The sequence below is a fragment of the Salvelinus sp. IW2-2015 genome, unplaced genomic scaffold, assembly GCF_002910315.2.
Source record: "Salvelinus sp. IW2-2015 unplaced genomic scaffold, ASM291031v2 Un_scaffold648, whole genome shotgun sequence".
NCBI classification, from domain to species: Eukaryota; Metazoa; Chordata; class Actinopteri; order Salmoniformes; family Salmonidae; genus Salvelinus; species Salvelinus sp. IW2-2015.
The window spans coordinates 523605-538219 of record NW_019942588.1 but is presented as its reverse complement, the minus strand read 5'-3'; the positions used below and the strand labels follow the sequence as shown (position 1 = coordinate 538219).

The following is a 14615-nucleotide window of genomic DNA, read 5'->3' as shown; positions in this document are numbered from 1 at the left end:
TTGACAAAAGGTTAAATGATTCCAACCTAAGTGTCTGTAAACTTTCGACTTCAACTTTAACTCTTTATCCACATTATCAAATCAAAGTTTATTTGTCACGTGCGCCGAATACAACAGTTGTAGACCTTACAGTGAAATGCTTACAGGCTCTAACCAATAGTGCAAAAAAGGTGTTAGGTGAACAATAGGTAAGTAAAGAAATAAAACAACAGTAAAAAGACAGGCTATATAAAGTAGCGAGGCTACATACAGACACCGGTTAGTCAGGCTGATTGAGGTAGTATGTACATGTAGATATGGTTTAAGTGACTATGCATATATGATGAACAGAGAGTAGCAGTAGCGTAGAAGAGGGGTTGGCAGGTGGTGGGACACAATGCAGATAGCCCGGTTAGCCAATGTGCGGGAGCACTGGTTGGTCGGCCCAATTGAGGTAGTATGTACATGAATGTATAGTTAAACTGACTATGCATATATGATAAACAGAGTAGCAGCAGCGTAAAAAGAGGGGCACACAATGCAAATAGTCCGGATAGCCATTTGATTACCTGTTCAGAAGTCTTATGGCTTGGGGGTAAAAACTGTTGAGAAACGTTTTTGTCCTAGACTTGGCACGCCGGTACCGCTTGCCATGCGGTAGTAGAGAGTAGTCTATGACTGGGGTGTCTGTGGTCTTCGACAATTTTTAGGGCCTTCCTCTGACACCGCCTGGTGTCGAGGTCCTGGATGGCAGGCAGCTTAGCCCCAGTGATGTACTGGGCCGTACGCACTACCCTCTGTAGTGCCTTGCGGTCAGAGGCCGAGCAATTGCTGGACCAGGCAGTGATGCAACCAGTCAGGATGCTCTCGATGTTGCAGTTGTAGAACCTTTTGAGGATCTCAGCACCCACGCCAAATCTTTTTAGTTTCCTGAGGGGTAATAGGCTTTTTCGTGCCCTCTTCACGACTGTCTTGGTGGGTTTGGACCATTCTAGTTTGTTGTTGATGTGGACACCAAGGAACTTGAAGCTCTCAACCTGCTCCATTACAGCCCCGTCGATGAAAATGGGGGAGTGCTCGGTCCTCCTTTTCCTGTAGTCCACAATCATCTCCTTAGTCTTGGTTACGTTGAGGGATAGGTTGTTATTCTGGCACCACCTGGCCAGGTCTCTGACCTCCTCCCTATAGGCTGTCTCGTCGTTGATCAGGCCTACCACTGTTGTGTCATCTGCAAACTTAATGAGGGTGTTGGAGTCGTGCCTGGCCATGCAGTCGTGGGTGAACAGGGAGTACAAGAGGGGACTGAGCATGCACCCCTGTGGAGCTCCAGTGTTGAGGATCAGCATGGCAGATGTATTGCTACCTACCCTCACCACCTGTGGGTGGCCCGTCAGGATGTCCAGGATCCAGTTGCAGAGGGAGGTGTTTAGTCCCAGGATCCTTAGCTTAGTGATGAGCTTTGAGGGTACTATGGTGTTGAACGCTGAGCTGTAGTCAATGAATAGCATTCTCACATAAGTGTTCCTTTTGTCCAGGTGGGAAAGGGCAGTGTGGAGTGCAATAGAGATTGTCTAAAGGGGGTGTAAAGCCATAACACATTTTTTCCAGCAGCAGACTATGATCAATAATGTCAAAAGCTGCACTGAAGTCTAACAAGACAGCCCCCACAATCATTTTTATCAGCCAATCATCAGTCATTTGTTTAAGTGCTATGCTTGTTGAGTGTCCTTCCCTATAAGCATGCTGAAATTCAGTTGTCAATTTGTTTACTGTAAAATAGCATTGTATCTGGTCAAACACAATTTTTTCCAGAAGTTTACTAAGGGTTGGTAACAGGCTGATTGGTCAGCTATTTGAGCCAGTAAAGGGGGCTTTACTATTCTTGGGTAGCAGAATGACTAACTTCCCTCCAGGCCTGAGGGCACACACACTCTCGTAGGCTTAAATTGAAGATGTGGAAAATAGGAGTGGCAATATCGTCTCCTATTATCCTCAGTAATTTTCTATCTCGATTGTCAGAACCTGGTGGCTTGCCATTGTTAATAGACAATTTTTTCACCTCTTCCACACTGACTTTACGGAATTCAAAAGTACAATTCTTGTCTTTCATAATTTGGTCCAATATACTTGGATGTGTAGTGTCAGCGTTTGTTGCTGGCATGTCATCCCTAAGTTTGCTTATCTTGCCAATGAAAAAGTAATTAAAGTAGTTTGCAATATCAGTGGGCTTTGTGATGAATGAGCCATCTGATTCAATAAAAAGCCGAGTTGGCTTTTTAGTTGCCCCAAAACTTTTTACTATCATTCTTTACATCATTTGTTTCATAGTGTAGTTTATTTAGTTTAGTCACATGATTTCTTAATTTGCAGTACGCTTGCCAATTAGTTGGGCTGCCAGACTTAATTGCCATACCTTTTACCTCATCCCTCACAACCATACCATTTTTCAATTCCTCATCAATCCAAGGGGATTTAACAGTTTTTACAGTCATTTTCTTAATGGGTCATTGCTTATTAGTAACTAGAATAAGTAGTTTCATAAATGTGTCAAGTGCAGTGCCTGGTTGCTCCTCATTACACACCACAGACCAGCAAATATTCTTTACATCAACAACATATGAATCACTACAAAACTTCTTGTATGACCTCTTATACACTATATTAGGCCCAGCCTTTGGAACTTTGGTTTGGCTATTATATTGTGATCACTAGATCCTATGGATTTGTATACAGCTTTTAAAGGAAATATCTGCAGCGTTAGTAAAAATGTGATCAATAGATGTTTGATCATTTAATTCCTGTGCTGTTTAACTACCCTGGTAGGTTGACTGACAACCTGATCCAGGTTCTTCCTTTGTTCTCATCCTCCTAGATCTATCCGCTGCCTTCAACACCATGAACCATCAGATCCTCCTCTCTACCTTCTCAGGGCTGGGATTCTCAGGCTCTGCACACTCTTGGATTGCATCCTACCTGGCAGGCCACTCCTACCAGTTGACATGGAGAGGATCTGTGTCTGCACCACGTACTCTCACTACTGGTGTCCTCCAGGGCTCAGTTCTAGGCCCTCTCCTCTAAATACACTAAGTCACTCGGCTCCGTCATATCCTCACATGGTCTCTACTATCATTGCTATGACCTCTCCATCCTGGTTGACAACTCCAGTGTCGCCTTCCCAAAGTGCAAAGAACCTTGGCGTGACCCTGGACAACACCCTGATGTTCTCTGCAAACATCAAAACAGTGACCCGCCCCTGCAGGTTTATGCTCTACAAAATCCGTAGATTACCTCACAGGAAATGTTGCAGGTCCTAAATCAGGCACTTGTCCTCCCCCGCCTGGACTACTGCAACTCGCGGTTGGCTGGGCTCCCCGCTTGTGCCATCAAACCCCTGCAACTTATCCAGAATGCTGCAGCCCACCTGGTTTCAACCTTCAAGTTCTCTCATGTCACCCCGCTTCACCACACACTCCACTGGCTTCCAGTCAAAGCTGGCATCCACTACAAGACCATGGTGCTTACCTACGGAACAGCAACAGGATCTGCTCCTCCCTACCTTCAGGCTATTCTCAGACCCTACACCCCAACACTCAGTTCTGCCACTTCAGGTCTCATGGTACCCCAATAGTGGAACCAGCTTCCCCCTGAAGCTAGGACAGCAGAGTCCCTGCCCATCTTCCTAAAACATCTGAAACCCTACCTCTTCAAACCATATCTTAAATAATCCTCCTACTCACCTTGACCCCCCTGAAGAAATAATAATAACAACTTAACTTGCATGTGACCCCCACCCCTTACTTTCTATGACTGTGATATGTGGTTGTCCCACCTAGCTATCTTAAGAGGAACTGTAAGTCGCTCTGGATAAGAATTTCTGCTAAATGACTGAAATTGTTTTTTTTAAATGAAAAGATACAAAAGTACAGTGCATTCAGAAAGTTTTCAAACCTCTTGACTTTTTCCACATTGTTACATTACAGCCTTATTCYAAAATTGATTCAAATTGTTTTTTTCCCGCCTTTCCCGCCTGTTTTCCCATCATCAATATACACACACAATACCCCATAATGATAAAGCAAAAACGGTTTATTTTGTATTTTTGCTAATGTATAAAAAAAAATGATATCACATTTACCTAAGTATTCAAACCCTTTACTGAGTACATTGTTGAAGCACCTTTGGCAGCGATTACAGCCTTGAATCTTCTTGGGTATGATGCTACAAGCTTGGCACACCTGTATTTGTGGAGTTTCTCCCATTCTTCTCTGCAGATCCTCTCAAGTGCTGTCAGGTTGGATGGGGAGCGTTGCTGCACAGCTATTTTCAGGTCTCTCCAGAGATGTTAGATCGGGTTCAAGTCCAGGCTCTGGCTGGGCAACTCAAGGACATTGAGACTTGTCCTGAAGCCACTCCTGCGTTGTCTTGGCTGTGTGCATAGTGTCGTTGTCCTGTTGGAAGGTGAACCTTCACCCCAGTCTGAGGTCCTGAGCACTCTGGAGCAGGTTTTCGTCAAGGATCTCTGTACTTTGCTCCGTTCATCTTTCCCTCGATCCTGACTAGTCTCCCTGTCCCTGCCGCTGAAAAACATCCCCACAGCATGATGCTACCACCACCATGCTTCACCATAGGGATGGCGCCAGGTTTCCTCCAGACGTGACACTTGGCATTCAGGCCAAAGAGTTCGATCTTGTTTTCATCAGACCAGAGAATCTTGTATCTCATGGTCTGAGTCCTTTAGGTGCCTTTTGGTAAACTCCAAGCAGGCTGTCATGTGCATTTTACTGAGGAGTGGCTTCCGTYTGGACACACTACCATAAAGGCCTGAATTGTGGAGTGCTGCCGAGATGGTTGTCCTTCTAGAAGGTTATCCCATTCCCACAGAGCAACTCTGGAGCTCTGTCAGTGACTATTGGGTTCTTGGTCACCTCCCTAACCAAGGCCCTTCTCACCCGATTGCTCAGTTTGGCCGGGCGGCCAGCTTTAGGAAGATTCTTGGTGGTTCCAAACGTTAACATTTAAGAGGGTCGAGGCCACCGTGTTCTTGGTGCCCTTCAATGCTGGAGACATTTTTTGGCACGCTTCCCAATATCTTTGCCTCGACACAATCCTGTCTCTGAGCTCTACAGACAAATCCTTCGACCTCATGGCTTGGTTTTTGCTCTGACATGCACTGTCAACTGTGGGACCTTATATAGACAGGCATGTGCATTTCCAAATCATGTCCAATCAATTGAATTTTCCACAGGTGGACTCCAAGTTGTAGAAACATCTCAAGGATGATCAATAGAAACAGGACGCACTTGAGTTCAATTTCGAGTCTCATAGCAAAGGGTCTGAATACTTAAGTAACTAAGGTATGTTTTTATTTTTCATAGTTTAGCAAAAAGTTAGTTTACGCTTTGTCATTATGGGTTATTGTGTGTAGATTGTTATTTTTTTTCCTCAATCATTTTAGAATAAGTAATAAGAAAATGTGGAAAAAGTGGAGGGGTCTGAATACTTTCCAAATGCACTGTATGTGGACACCCCTTCAAATGAGTGGATTCTGCTAATTAAGCCACACCGTTGCTGACAGGTGTATAAAATTGAGCACAGCCATGCAATCTCCATAGACGTAGAATGGCCTTACTGAAGAGCTCAGTGACTCAACGTGGCACCATCAAAGGATGCCACCTTTCCAACAAGTCAGGTTGTCAAATTTCTGCCTTGCTACTGCCCCGGTCAACTGTAAGTGCTGTTATTGTGAAGTGGAAACGTCTAGGAGCAACAACGGCTCAGCCGCGAAGTATTAGGCCCCACAAGCTCACAGAATGGGACCGCCGAGTGCTGAAGCGCAAAAATCGTCTGTGCTTGGTTGCAACACTCAATACCGAGTTCCAACTACCTCTGGAAGCAATGTTAGCACAAGAACTGTTCGTCGGGAGTGTCATTAAATGGGTTTCCATGGCCATGCAGCCGCACACAAGCCTAAGATCACCATGAACAATGCCAAGCGTCGGCTGGAGTGTGGTAAAGCTCACCACCATTGGACTCTGGAGCAGTGGAAATGCGTTCTCTGGAGTGATGAATCACACTTCGCCATCTGGCAGTCCGACGGACGAATCTGGGTTTGGCGGTTGCCAGGAGAACGCTACCTGCCCCAATGCATAGTGCCAACTGTAAAGTTTGGTGGAGGAGGAATAATGGTCTGGGGCTGTTTTTCATTCTTTGGGCTAGGACCCTTAGTTCTGGTGAAGGGAAATCTTAACGCTACAGCATACAATGACATTGTAGCAGATTCTGTGCTTCCAACTTTGCGGCAACAGTTTGGGTAAGGCCCTTTCCTGTTTCAGCATGACAATGCCCCGTGGACAAAGTGAGGTCCATACAGAAATGGTTTGTCGATCGGTGTGGAAGAACTTGACTGGGCTGCACAAGAGCCCTGACCTCAACCCCATCTTAAACCTTTTGGATTAATTGGAATTCAGACTGCGAGCTAGGCCAAATCGCCCAACATCAGTGCCTGACCTCACTAATGTTCTTGTGGCTGAATGGCAAGTCCCCGCAGAAATGTTCCAACATCTAGTGGAAAGCCTTACCAGAAGAATGGAGCCTATTATAGCAGAAAAGGGGGGACCAACTCCATATTAATGCCCATGATTTTGGAATGAGATGTTCGACGAGCAGGTGTCCACATATATTTGATCATGTAGCGTACCTACTGTAGTAGGAGTAGTAGACTATCACCGGGCTCAACATGGTGCCGGTGAAGCTTGTGGAGATGAGCTCTGAGCGGTTGGTCAGGATGGTGTCACAAGTGGCGCAGGAGAACAGGCATGTCCCACCAATGTGGTCCAGGAAGATCCTTCCCATAGCGGTGTTGTCAGCAGAGACCAACCTTCAGGAAAGGAAGAAAAAGAAAATCAATATAAAAAAATGGAAAGTCATGTAAGACACTCATTCACACACAGCAGCTGAACAGAGAGAGGAGAGCAGTGAGGTGGGGATGGCTCATAGGAAGTGAAACAGGGGCGTGTATTCACTACGCCGACTCTGTTGCAAAATGTTTCTTAAAAGGAAGCAAACGAAACAGGGAGCGACCTACCTGAATTTGTCCAATAGAAACTTGTTTTGCAACTGTTTAATGATTACGGGCCTGGTTCACGTAAGACAGCTACATAAAGATGCGTATATACTGCCCAGTTAGTGATTTCTTTGTTTGTTTACAAGTGTTATAGTATGAGCCTATTGAGATCAACATGGCTGCCAACTCATTTAGGTCAACACATCATATGGATGACAGATGGTAAGAATTAAGAAGTGTCTCTTCTGTTCTGTTTCATAGTGAACGGTTGTCTTCATTGGCTGATGTAGACAACTCCTTGGGGGTAAAAGCCTATTTATGCGTGATCTGGGGTAGCGGGCCGGAGGCTCCGTACAAAGGGTGTGACGCAATTGCGATGTCTCCGGAGGCCAAAAACAAGCTCTGTACCGCATCACCGTGCGCCTCCCAAATTTTGTAACAATGCGGAGGGTTCCGTATAGCTCCACATTGAAATGATTGGTTGACGGTAGATGGGGRCGATACGTCCTGTACTTTTTCCAACTACAACTATGTTTAATTAGCATAAAATATCATGGGTTTCAATGAGAACCATAGGAATACAGGAGGTATCTATTCAAAATGACCCTGCTCATTGGACAATTCATTTAGAAGACAAACCTTAAACATTCAGGCTATCCTAACTTAAAATTATTAAAACTTAAACTATATCTACAGAGAGACAAATTAGCATAAAATAACCCACCAACCGTAACACCAACTATCCAAACTATAGACACTAAACCAACTTTCACATGTTCAGGCTATTCTACCCAATCAATCAACAAACCAAATCTTTCCATCTATCTACCTTTTCAACTATAAACAGTCAATACCATTACCAGAGGTGGGTAAAGTACTGAAAAGCTGTAATTAAGTAAAAGTACTGTTACTTACATTGTAATTTACTTAAGTAAAAGCAGCCTAAAGAAACTAACAGTGGTGGGAAACAGTACCCAAATTGTCATACTTGAGTAAAAGTAAAGATGCCTTATTAGAAAGTGACTCAAGTCACCCAGTAAAATACTACTTAAGTCTAAAAGTACTTGGTTTTAAATATATATTTAAGTATCAAAAGTAAATGTAATTGCTAAAATATACGTAAGTATCAAAAGTATAAATCATTTCAAATTCCTTATATTAAGCAAACCAGAAAGCACCATTTTCTTGTTTTAATGTATTTATTTTACAGATAGCCAGGGGCACACTCCAACACTRACATTATTTACAAATGAAGCATGTGTGTTTAGTGAGTCCGCCAGATCAGAAGCAGTAGGAATGACAACGGATGTTCTCTTGATAAGTGCATGAATTGAACCATTTTCCCGAACTGCTAAGCATTCAAAATATAGCGAGTGTCAGGGAAAATATATGGAGTAAAAAGCAATTCATTTTCTGCAGGAATGTAGTGGGGTAAAAGTTGTCAAGAATATAAATACTTCAATAAAAACTTTAAAGTACTATGTAAGTACTTTACATCACTGGAAACTACTCAAGTAAGAGTAAAAAAGTATCCAGTCAGAAAATGAATTAAGTACTAGTTACAAATGTAGTTTGGTCATGTTTTACATCCTATGGTAAATTGTGAGCGACAGCTAACATTTTTTTTATAACTTACTGCAAATGAATAGACATGCATGTATTATTTAAGCCTAACAGCATTATCTTTCAGATATCCTCAGCACAGGTAGGCTGTACAGTTTAAATTACAGTCTTATTCAAAGTTGACTTTATCAATGACCTCAATTTCATAAAACAGTACTTAAGACATTGGAATAATTTCACAATTTCAATAGCATTAATGAAAATGAATTTCAATTACTTGTGATGGTGAATGCGTACTAAGAAGATTTAAACCAATTGTGATGTTGATTTTTTTTAAATTAAGAATAAAATATCCACAAGGATCAGGTAAGTATTTCAACAGTCAACCAACAATCAATATTGACATTTCACTATCAATCCTGTTACTAGTATGCAAATCAGACAAATTTCAGCATGGAATTAAACATCAAGGTAAGAATCATGTAAGTAATAAATAATCAAACTGTGCAGATACTGTATCAATTGCCATAGTTAAYTCATCTTTTGTTCTACTACGCTCCCATTGGCTAGCTAGCGTTGTCTCGCTCACAGGCGATCAGCACAGAGACAGTGGTCTTCCAAGGTAAGGATGGAAAGTGTAATTATGCTTATTATTCATAATTTCTCATTTATTAGCTAATCATTCAGTCGAATACTATGTTACAGCCACTGAATCTGTCTTTGAGCGTTTAAGGGACATTAATGGTTAGCTCTGTCCAACGACATGTTATTATATTTTTCAAATCTTGAAATACAAGGGCAAATGTTATTAATCAGTGGCTGAAATTTCACAATACGTGATATTCACTTCCGGACTTGGAGCACTCACAGCGTTGTAGATTGCATATTTGAAAAACGGGGCGTGGTTTTGGCTTAACTGTGTTGGGAAAAAGACGCACGCTCCCCAAGTCCGGAAGTGAATATCACGTAGTGCGAAATTTCAGTCGGATCCTTAAGATTAAGTAGTCTAGGTAAATTTAGCTGACCTTCAATTGCGGGAATTCAACAGAGTTGAGACATTTTACAACTCATTGAAACTCTGAATATAAAAACATGGGCAAACGTTACCAAACATGATAATAATAGGCCAGCACTACGGTAGGCAGCTAATTGTTAAATTACACTTTACATTCTTAAATTGGAACGCCACTGCGCTAATCGCCTGTGAGTGAGACAACGCTAGCTAGCCAATGGGAGCGTCGTAGAACGCCCCTCAATAACGGGTGTGATTTTGGCTTAACTACGTCAGGAAAAAGAGCCTCATGTCCAATGTCATCCTTTTCCGAACCGTTCCTTTCCACTTCATTCTCCCCCCTCGGTTCTGTCGCTACACGCTGTAAATAAAATAAACAAATATGGCACATAAAGCTTACTGAGATTTTTCATTATATGACATGTGYTTACTAGCTAGTTCCTAGCCATTTCATTTGCACTCAGATCAAAACACAATTTCAACAGCAAAAGTATATCCGAGAAATACTTATTTTACTCCAGAAATATATAATATTAGAAAGGCAGATGGTAATTAAAGGGGGTTTGACGACAATGAGAGCCAACGGACTTGATTACGTTATTTTAAATACATTTCATTGGTCAAGGGGTTGTGAAATGTTCATACAGACATACGTAAAGGGGAACCAATTGTATCGATTAATATAAAAAAAAATAAGAACCTCACATTCAATGTGATTTTCATCTGACAACAATGATAATATAAATATATTGAACTGAAATTATTTGGTAAAATTTAACAAGTAAAAAGTTATTTCCTTCAGAAATGACATGAGTAAAAGAAAAGTACTAGTTCCTCAAATGTATCTAAGTACATGTAACGCATTACTTGTAACGAGTTACTACCCACCTCTGACCATTAATTCTGCAGTCACTGCCACTCATTTATTTCACAACTATAAATAGTTCAAGATAAGTTAGGAAACACACCACATTTTCTAAAGAAAATGTATTTCTCCAATTTAAAAACTAGCAGTCCTTGGTGTAACAGTTGGTATAATGGGAAAAAACTAAGTACAACGCATTTCTCACCTCTGGACTGTGGTACAACGCATTTCTCACCTCTGGACTGTGGTACTTTTYCCGAGCCATATCTCGCGCCGACTCTGCAGTGGCTTAATCTAAACAGGAAGCCTGTTTGACTCCAGTACAAGCGCATGGTATGAATCTATTATGTCTATAATGTGTGATAGCTAACCTTATATTACAAAGCCATCATGTATGTTGATGTCGAAGACACATCGCATACCCAACTTCTTCTCACCGTGAATCTGTGATTTTCAGAGTTCTGTGTGGACACAAATGTTAAAACCTGCTTCGTTGTATTTCCCCCTTCTTTTTGTCATTCAGCTTTGTTTATTCTTTCACAGCTGTTCCGCAGACTGTATCAATATCCGGTACATGTGACCCCGCCCCCTACTGGGTAGGGGAGTTATCAGAGAAACCCAAAGGGTGCTGCCGAAACGAAACTGGGTGAGGACCAATCTGTCGAACCACTGTCTTTGAAATTACACTCACAGTAAAACCATAGACAATAAAGGAAGCTGATAAAACTACACTTTTGCTTTTCAGAAATATTAAATAAATATTTTTTTGAAAGAAGATGAAATGATGAAGCTAAGCTCAGGCTTTATTGTACATTGTGATGTGTAGGATATCAGCTAGTCAAATCAAATGTTATTTGTCACATGCAACAGGTGTAGACCTTACAGTGAAATGCTTACTTACAAGCCCTTAACCAACAATGCTTTAAGAAGTTAAGAAAAAAATAAGTGTTAAGTAAAAAATAGATAAAAGTAACAAATAATTAAAAAGCAGTATGAGAAACTCCTGGATCAGAACCCAGGTAGGCTGTCTAGCAACATAGCCTACTGACGGTCAGGTAGCAAAGTTTGCATCAAAATACTTTCTGTGCTCAAACAACGCAGGGCAATTTGGGCTCCTGAGTGGCGCAGCGGTCTAAGGCACTGCGTCTCAGTGCAAGAGGCGTCACTACAGTCCCTGGTTCGAATCCAGGCTGTATCACATTCGGCCGTGATTGGGAGTCCCATAGGGCGGTGCACAATTGTCCCAGCGTCATCTGGGTTTGGCCGTAGACCGTCATTGTAAATAAGAATTTCTTCTTAACTTACTGAGTTAACTTACTAACCGAGTTAAATAAAGGTTAAATAAAAAAATATATTGGACATACAGTACACAACAGTAAGATCACAGAGAAGACCAAAAAGTGATTAATCTCACTCCCAGACACTCCCGCCCTATGAAGGTCTGTTGGATCAACTCGTCAAACGCGACCTTTGTCGTTGGGCATGAGATTACAAAGAGAGTCTACTGGCATCTTGAGCTGCACATACTGTAAAGCCAAAGATAAGCAGGGCTCCTAATGAAGATGATAGCTAGACAAGAGTGCTTGAGTGGACAGTGTCATGAGAATTGTGTGTCCTTGGGAGATAGATAACAAAGATAGATATTGTGGCAAGACTTATCTCTGAAGTTATCAGAATTGAAGTGAGATAGTGATCATTGTGTCAAGTGTCTCAGATTAGGAGTGCTGATATAGTTCAAACTGATCCGAAATCAGCACTCTTTATTCTATATGGTAAGGTTTTATGGGAATTGGGGCACACCTCACTTGAGTCCAGGCCACTGTAGCAATCATGTCTCAGATTGATAGAATGATTGATTTCCTGTACTACTGCCACAGAACAATAAGGACAGAGAGACACATCCAGGTGTTCACATGTCCTGTCCATCTTATGTCTATCAATAGAGGTGTCATAATACCCAGAAAACCTAGCGATCAACAGGGAGATGGTTCCCATCGTTTTTCCACCAATCATTTTTCCCATAGAGAATTTCAGAAACACTTAAAATAGGGGCTGGGTTTCATGTAGGCTTATTCTGGTGTGACGTTTTGATAACCATGTAAATCTCTCTCAGACAAGGTGACTTAATCAATATATTCGGCTCTATTGACTCTCAGATTCGAAAATGCTTATTAGCATCAAAGTAGACACCATAGAAGACTACAAATCCCTGCAAGCTCCTGCACGTCATCTCTAGCTGACACGTTTGCTAACAGGTATTGTGTCAATTTAAAACTTGCACAAGAAATTGTGCCAATTTATTCATTAATAAATTTAGCAAACATTAGATAGTTAATCCAGAGATTCTTACCTTTGCCTCGATTCAGCAGTCTCGTCCAGATCATCATGGCATTTGTAGTTCTTTATGATAGCCACATTAGCAGCTAATTATTATTTCATTGCTGGGGGGGGGGGGGGGGGTAAATATAGTCAAATATATTGATTAAAGTCACCTTGTCCGAGAGAGATTTACACGGTTATCAAAACGCCACGCCAGGGTAAGCCTATGCGAAGCAGCCCTTATTTGAAGTGTTTCTATAATCCCCTATGGGAAAAATTTATGTTAGAAAAACGATTGGAACCATTTACTTGTTTGACCGCTAGGTTATATGAGTATTATGACTCATACTGTGGTACTCTATACAGGAACAACCACTCACACTGTCCTCCAACTTCAACTCCAAACTATTATCAAAAAGACTATTAACATAAATACATAAACAGGATTTCAGATCTAGAATTCATTTACAGTACGGTGAATCAAGAAACATAATGGACTGGATCTCAGTTGTTGTGGTGCATGATTGTACAGTCCAGTCAAGCAATTTCATACATCTCAGTTCAGTAATCTGTTAATCCTTTTTGATAGATGAAACAGATAACAGGTTATAATCATATTGTAATCAAGTATAATATATCTCCCTCACCTTTCCTTCTGGCAGTCCCTAACCTCTGTAATCAATAGAGACAGATCATGAAGATAAATTATCAAGCAATTTAACGACACACTGTCACTGTTATGAAACATCAGGCACATATGGCTGGCCAAGAGATGTGCCCTGAGGACAATCTATAAAGAAATTAAATGTGCGTACATTCATATCACCATCAAATGATTACCCATTCATATTACCAATTTATGATGAAACTATGAAACCGTGCTCTTTAAATTGCTCTTGCACGATACACTATATATACAGAAGTATGTGGACACCCCTTCAAATGAGTGAATCCGGCTATTTCAGCCATGCAATCTCCATAAATAGTGGAAGTGGAGTGGAAGCCTGTTCTCTGGAGTGAATGGATGAATCCAGGTTTGTTGCTACCTGCTCGAATGCATAGTGCCAACTGTAAAGTTTGGTGGAGGTGGAATAATGGTCTGGGGCTGTTTTTCATGGTTCGGGCTAGGCACATTAGTTCCAGTGAATGGAAATCTTAACGCTACAGCATGCAATGACATTCTAGAGGATTCTGTGCTTCCAACTTTGTGGCAACAGTTTGGGGAAGACCCTTTCCTGTTTCAGCATGACAATTCCCCCGTGCACAAAACGAGTTCCATACAGAAAGGGTTTGTTGAGATCAGGGTGGAAGAACTTGACTGGCCTGCACAGAGCTCTGACCTGAACCACAATGAACACCTTTGGGATGAATTGGAACGCCGACTGCGAGCCAGGCCTAATCGCCCAACATCAGTGCCTAACCTCACTAATGTTCTTGTGGCTGAATGGAAGCAAGTCCCCGCAGCAATGTTCCAACATTTAGTGGAAAGCCTTCCCAGAAGAGTGGAGGCTGTTATAGTAGCAMAGGGAGGACCAACTCCATACTAATACCCATGATTTTGGAATGAGATGTTCGATGAGCAGGTGTCCACATACTTTTGATCATGTAGTGTAGCTATTTCATCAGCCAGCTATTCAATGCCTGCACTCATAATCCAGGAATTAATACAACTTCTTATTTACAGATTTATTTTCATACAGTTTGAAATACAGTATGTTTTGTAACAGGTAGTCATTATAGGTTAATCTCCCTGTCCTTGTAGCAGGAAGTCAAGGATATCACGCATTTCAAATATCTCTGTTAGTTATCACTAG

At 41.7% G+C, this 14615-nt stretch overlaps 1 long non-coding RNA gene across 1 annotated transcript; it reads right to left on the bottom strand.

Moving 5' to 3' along the window:
* Positions 1 to 8222: 8222 nt before the first annotated feature.
* LOC139023975 (uncharacterized) lies at positions 8223 to 11081 on the bottom strand. Its single transcript, XR_011475206.1, has 2 exons — positions 10688 to 11081; positions 8223 to 9978 (listed from the first exon to the last, which is right to left on the bottom strand). It is a non-coding gene; the product is annotated as an uncharacterized lncRNA (long non-coding RNA).
* Between the last annotated feature and the right edge of the window lie 3534 nt (positions 11082 to 14615).